This window comes from Echinops telfairi, unplaced genomic scaffold, assembly GCF_000313985.2.
Source record: "Echinops telfairi isolate 266 unplaced genomic scaffold, ASM31398v2 ScPeMD7_7424;HRSCAF=8462, whole genome shotgun sequence".
NCBI classification, from domain to species: Eukaryota; Metazoa; Chordata; class Mammalia; order Afrosoricida; family Tenrecidae; genus Echinops; species Echinops telfairi.
Genome location: NW_022111324.1, coordinates 77,898,545 through 77,905,307, shown reverse-complemented (window position 1 = coordinate 77,905,307; position 6,763 = coordinate 77,898,545).

Genomic DNA, 6,763 nt, shown 5'->3' with positions numbered 1-6,763 from the left:
GAGCGCGCGGGGCAAGTAGACAGCGAAGTACGAGCTGCATTCCCACCTCGCGGGCGGGGAGGCTGGCTTTAGACGCTCGAAAGAACACTCGGAGCCATCCTCTGAGTCCTTTCTCTGTCCCACCGGTCCTTCACCCCACTTTTTAAGACTCTGTCCTTCCCTCGGGACCCGTCTCCTCCCTGCTATCCGCTTGGCTCCTTTAGCGCTTCCCACGCGCCCGGTTCCGTTCCACGAGCCTGACAGGGAGACAGACACTGGTTGATAATCCTCATGAACCACTCTGTGGAGACGCGCTGCCACGTGCGACGAGACACCGCGGCCCAGGGACCCGGGATGGAGACTGAGGCCAGGCCGGCCCCACGCGACACGCAGGGCTGCCACTACTGCCAGCTTAGAGCTATGTCACCTGCCCGGGGAGTCGCCGCAGTGCAGGTTCCCATCTCAGCTATTTTGTTTGGAAAGTTCAGCATCGGTTAAATGGAGAAGAGCTGGCAGGAGAGGCAGGGGAAGCCATTTACAGGGCATTTTCCATGAAGAAGCTCGGGCGTTGGGTGGAAAGTTCTTTCTGCTGTAAGGATGCAGGTTTAATGAGAGCCTGCTTGTACCAGCTCCAGCTTCAACATTCAAGGCAAGGGGCGACATCTGGGACCACCACCACCGTTGGTTGCAATCAGTGGACTCTGACTTATGGGCACCTCATGTAGGTCACAGTTGAAACTGAGCTCCTGGGAGTTTTCAGTGCTTTTTTTAAGGTAGATCCAAACTGTTCTTCCCAGAAACCTCTGGGTTGACTTAGCAACTGGATGTACTGAACTACCCCTCTGAGAAATTCAGGGTGAAAACACAGCCAAATGCCCTGGGCATTTTTTGTTAGGTAGGTAAAAAAAGAGTAAGGGTTTGGAACAAGTGGATGCCTTGAGATTCTGAAAAGTTCCTGAAACATTATACTAGATACATAATTTGATAATTGGGGAAATGGCAAGGCAGTCAACAAAATGTAGATATTCCAGACACATTTGTTAAGGTTTCAGGTATACTATTGTACCTACTATAGGGATGATAATTGGAGGGAGGAAAGGGAGTTTCCGTTTCAATCCCTCAAACGCAAGCCCACTGCTGTAGTCAATTCTGACTCACAGCAACCCCATCAGACAGAGTGAAAATGCTCCTTGGGAGTTCCGAAGCTCTATCTCTTTCTCCCAGGGAGCAGCTAGTGGAGTCAAACTGCTGACCTTTCAGTAAGCAACCCAACGTGTAACCCAGTCAATAGAGATCAAAATTTAAAAAAATTAAACACCAAGGAGATACGAAATTTTACCTCTCAAGCTGGCAAAAAAAAAGATGATGCATAATAATGTAAAATATACGGTCTTATATTCTGTTGACAGGAATGCAAGTTGGAGCAAATTTAGAAGAAATGATTTGGAAATCTGTATCAAAAGCCTAAGTATATTTCATTGTTGACCTAGGAGTTCTACTTAGGAGGTTTTATCCTAAGATAATTACTTAAAATATGCCAAATACTGTGGATAGAATAGTCAATGCCATGTTGTTCATAATACCATGCAAACACAGACTGGGGGCACAGTTAGATAGCCTCCTCTGGCTGTATAAGAAAGGAGACTCTAACAGCTCACTAGCACTAGGCCTATTGCCACAGGCTTAGGTCAGACATGCCTTCATCCTTCTTTTACCCTATTCCTCCCACAGCACTCTACTTTTCTGCTGGGTTTGCTAATTCATTGCAATGACTGCACAGAACTCATAGCCAATACTCACAATTATGGGAGCTTATTAGGGAAATTAAAAGGTTACCGTAAGCCAGGATCAGTAAACAGTAAGGATATAATCATCAGTCCACATCAGCGCCTCTCCTCAGCCAGCAGCCAGGTAGGTCTCTCTGGTCCTCAGCCTCTGTAGGCCAGAAAGCCACCTCATTGCTCTGTCTCACAGTCCCATAGTCTTGGTGATGCTTTTCTGCTCTGTTTCACAGTCTTCTTGACATGGTCTCTGGTCTTGATGTGACCCCTTGCTTTGTCCCTTGGTCTACATGCCATAGTCTCTGGTGCCTCTGGTTTCACCACTTGGGGTAGAGATCTCGCACATGCTCTACTGGTGTATCATCTTCCTTGATGGCCCTGAGATTTCTTTCTCTGAATCCAAGATAGCTGTTATTCACAGAGGAATAGCTTTAATGAAGGCATGGTTTTTGTCTTTCAGCAGAAAATACGTGGTGGTACCAAAAAAAATGTAATTTTTTATCAAAGCTATGTTGTTGTCTTTTTTTTAAAAACCATAAAACCATATCACCTTCAAAGTACTCTCCATTACCTATAAAACATTTGTCAAATCTCTGATTCCATTCTTCAAACTCTTCTGTTTGGATGGCTGACAGCACCTTCCTCCTTTTTTTTCTTCACCTCTTCTACATCCTCAAATTGCTGCCCTGTCATGTTCCTCTTTCATTTGTGGAAACAAAAAGAAGTTGCATGGAGTGAGGTCTGATGAGTCAGGTGCATGGAGCAAGAAAGACATGTTGTTTTTTGCCAAAAACTAGCATTGTGAGATAACTGTGTGAGCAGGTGCATTGTTGTGGTGGCAAAACCAGTACCCTGTCTGCCACAAATCAGGCCTTTTGGTCACACACTGTTATGCAATCTTTTAGAACCTCTGAATAGAAAACTTGATTAACACCAGTCTGACCTGGTAGAATGAACTCCAAATGCACTATCACCCTCACATCAAAAAAACAAATGAGCATCGGGTTTGGGGGGCACCCCCTTGTATACCCAAGGAAACAAAGGTAGCAATTTGGTTCACACCCTCTAATGTGCAGACTCAGAATACCTCTAACCTTAATCCTGCCCAAAAGCATAGCAGAGAACTCCTCCAAAATGGGATTATAACCACAGGCATAGAGGCTAGAATTTATGTTCTCACATTTAAGGAAGAAAAGCTGGAAGGCCTATAGTAACTAACTACATCTCATACCAAAAGAATGGAAACTGGCCTAGATGTAAAAGCTAACAAATACTTGTTAGTTACTCTATTCTGTTTCTCAGTGAGTCCAGCTGTTCTCCACAGGGCTCTCAGTGGCTGATCTTTCAGAAATAGGTTGCCAGACCTATCTTTTAAGGGTAGACTCAAATCTCCACCTTTTGGTTCATAGCAGAGTGCATTAACTGTACTGCCCAGGACTGTGTCCATCAGTAACACCACTCAGGGACTTTCTCCACTAATATGCAACTGCTTAAATACTTCTAGTAGAAGTATTCAAAGGAAAATGCCCATCAACAAAAAATAAAAGACAGTTGTTGTCTGGTCTGCTTGGATCCCCAGTAAACCGATGTGTGTCAGAGTAGAACTGTGCTCCGTAGGATTCTCAATGGTTCTTTTTTTTAAAAATGAGGATAAAAGCACATTTCAATAGAGTATTCAATATCATAGTGACTTTTAGATAGGTAGGATTGTCTGGAACAGCGCACACATTTTAAAGTGTGCTCTCCTTTAATGGAAAAATCAAAGCAGCCTCCAATCAGGAGAGAATTCTCATCGGGCTTTATAACTTTCCTGAAGGAATGTGAATTTTGTCACATGGGTGTGGTACCCAAGCATAAATATTCCTTTCATCCAATAACATAGTCTTGGGTTCTCACCAAGGAATTTAACAGAAAAGTGTTGTTATCCAATGCTTGGTCAATGGCTGTTCAACGGAGGTGATATTCAAAGAAGACAGGATAAGGGTCTTGCTTGCCACCAGATCCTGGAGGCTTTCAATTGATACTATTTATGAAGTGGCAGAGGACTTGTCTGAAAAATGTTCAAATGTTTGGTGGAGGGTGAAACTTTTAAGCAATAAACTTGACTATGTGGCAGGTAGACTTCTACAGAAGATCTTAAAGGGGCTGCGTAGTTTATCTTCACCATCTACAGTGAGAGTTAGGAGGAAAGAGACGGACTTAAAAGTGATCTGTACATGAAACCAGAACTAGATCTTGCCCAGCTACTGCCATCAACTGCTTTGGAAAGGCTTACATTAGACCCTCCTTGGCAGAGTGGGAGAACGATTTGGAGCAAAACTCAAAATATCAGACTTACTTGTCAGATGAAGACTGGTAGAAACCCAATACCGTGGTTCTTTGTCACCCTTCAGGTCTGGAACTTAAGTGACTCACCCTTGTGGCTCAAGTTTCAGCCAAACAATAGACAGGTTTATATGGGGAACAAATAACACTAGTGAAGTATGCACACCTTAGACAAATCAACTGTGTAAGAACAAAAGGGCAACATTTACCCAAGCACCAAGTTCAGAGCGCTAGGGAAGAAGAAATGGAAACAGGAACCACAGAGAGGAAGTGAGTTAAGGGATGGGACATTGCAGGGGATTACAATCAATGACACGCAACAAAATATGAATGAATTGTTGTTTGTAAAACTATTGACCTGCTCTGTGCAGCGTCACTCAATCCACAACAAAAAGTTGTTTTGTTTTTAATGAACTGAGCAAAATAAAGACAGAACTTAAAGAGCTGGAAAATTCTGTTGTACAAACTAAGGCCACATTTTCTAGAATGTTCACCAACAGCATGACCGCGCAATCTTTTGTTAAAGAGAAGTCAGAGACTGATGGAACTAACCCACTACCATAGTGGAAAGCCCATCGGCTTAGACTGAAGAGGACAGAGAAAGAACACTGCTTACCTCTTGGAATTCTACAGGTAGGACGCAGCCAAGGAACCTTTCTATTGTCCTTCAAGAAAAGAAAGGTCTATCCCTGGAGCAGCTCAGATACCAGCAAAATTGTTAGAAGGATCACAGACCTTCTTGGCTTCAAAGGGTAGCGCTACGGCCTCCTAGGTTTCACAAAGCTACATCTTCTACCGAGTTCCAAAGTAGGGGGCTTGCTGGTAAGATGTGCTTGGAGGATGGGGCTGCCACCCAAACCGGAGGGGCAAAGCTACTGCAAAGGGCAAAAGAACAGAGCCTGTCAAGGCCTATGGGGTGGGGTTGCCACTCAGATGTATCAGGACAATGTGGTCATCCAAACCTGAGTAAGCAGAAAATGGGGCTGAAGTCCAGGGCCAAAGGACCTCCACTGAAAAACCGAAGAGCCCGGCCAGCACCCAGTCTAGAGGTCAGGGCCAGTCTCAGAGAACAGAATACTTGTTAAGCCTTGACTACGAAAGCAAATTGGTCTCTTGGGCTTTAGACTTGCCTGGTGACTGTTATACCTTCTTTCTCTTCAAATTCACACATTTGTAATAGAAATATATACTTGTGTCTATTCCACTACTGTATTTTGGAAGATGGTAATCTGGATTCTAGATTTCACAGTTTGTCAGATAAAGGGGAATTTTACTCCAGGGTGGAATATGCCTAACATCTCACCCATATTTAATTTAAATGACTCAGAGATGATATTTTAGACTTGGAGTTGATTTAAGATTGTAGGGGTGATGGAATGGAGTGAAAGTGTTTTGTATGTAGCAAAGACTTGAATTCTGGTGGGGGAATGTTATGTATTAAACTATTCTCTCAAAATATGTGTTGTAAATCCTGTGTTTGTAATCTCATTTGAGAACCTGCTGTCTTGATATTGAGACAGGCATTGTGTAGGGTTTATCTTTAGTCCATCTCTTCAGAGATGTAAAAGAGATTAAACACAGCTAGCCTGGAAAGACAGGGGAAGAGAAATGCTTAGTACATGAACATTGTCCAGGAGAAGCAGCTTATTAACGACAAAGACCTTCCTGGGAGCCCACAGAGAAAGCTTTCTTCCGGAGCTAGTATTCTAAATTTGAATTTCTAGCTTCCTAACCTCTGAGAAAATAAATTTCACTGTGTTAAAGTCATCCACTTGTGACATCTCTGTTATAGTAGTATTAAATAACTAAGACATTCAGAGAATAATTCTGGAGTAAATTGGATATGAATTCAGGAAGTGTTTGTCATTCTTGAAAAACCTATATGTATCTATTCCTGAAATTGTTAGACTTGCCTCGTTATTTTTTAGCTTTATTTATTCTGAATACAGGAAACCCAGAATACGACTAGTTATGTTGGCTTAATTTCTTCGTATCTATAGTTTTCCCCAATTCTCCCTTATTTTGATTTTAAAATTGTATTTATTTGTTCATTTGTTTATTAACTATTTATTGAAAGCCACCTATATATACAAAAGTACTATGTTAGACACAGGAAATAAATAATAAATAAAGCAGACATACTTCTTCTCCTACTTAGGCCTCATTATTTTTTAACTGAAAATTTCCTTTAATTCTGTCTTAAAAAAAACCCAAAACAACTCACTGCCATCAACTCAATGCCAACTCCTAGCGCCCGTATAGGGCAGGGTAGAATTGCTCCTGTGAGTTTCCAACTCATTACAGGAGTAGAAATCCCCGTCTTTCTCCTTTAATTCTGTCTATAAGTGGATAAATTAGCATATTAGGAACATTAGAGAAAAACAATGAGTTTATGAAAAGAAAGCACGATTGAATGCAATATTTTTGATAAACAATAATTAGTGGCCTCACACTGCTAATTTTTAGAAAGCAGTGTTTGGCACTCCATAACTAACCTCTGCAAAGATGGACTAGTCTCAGGGAATAAGGCATGCAGCCCATTCACACAACCCTGGAAGCCACATCGATGAATGCACAAGGGAGGCAATCCTCAGCGCTGATAGACTCAGCATTCGGGATTCCAGAGTGCCTGGTCTGACTATAGAGCCCACTTACACCTTTACACCATCTTCTTCTTC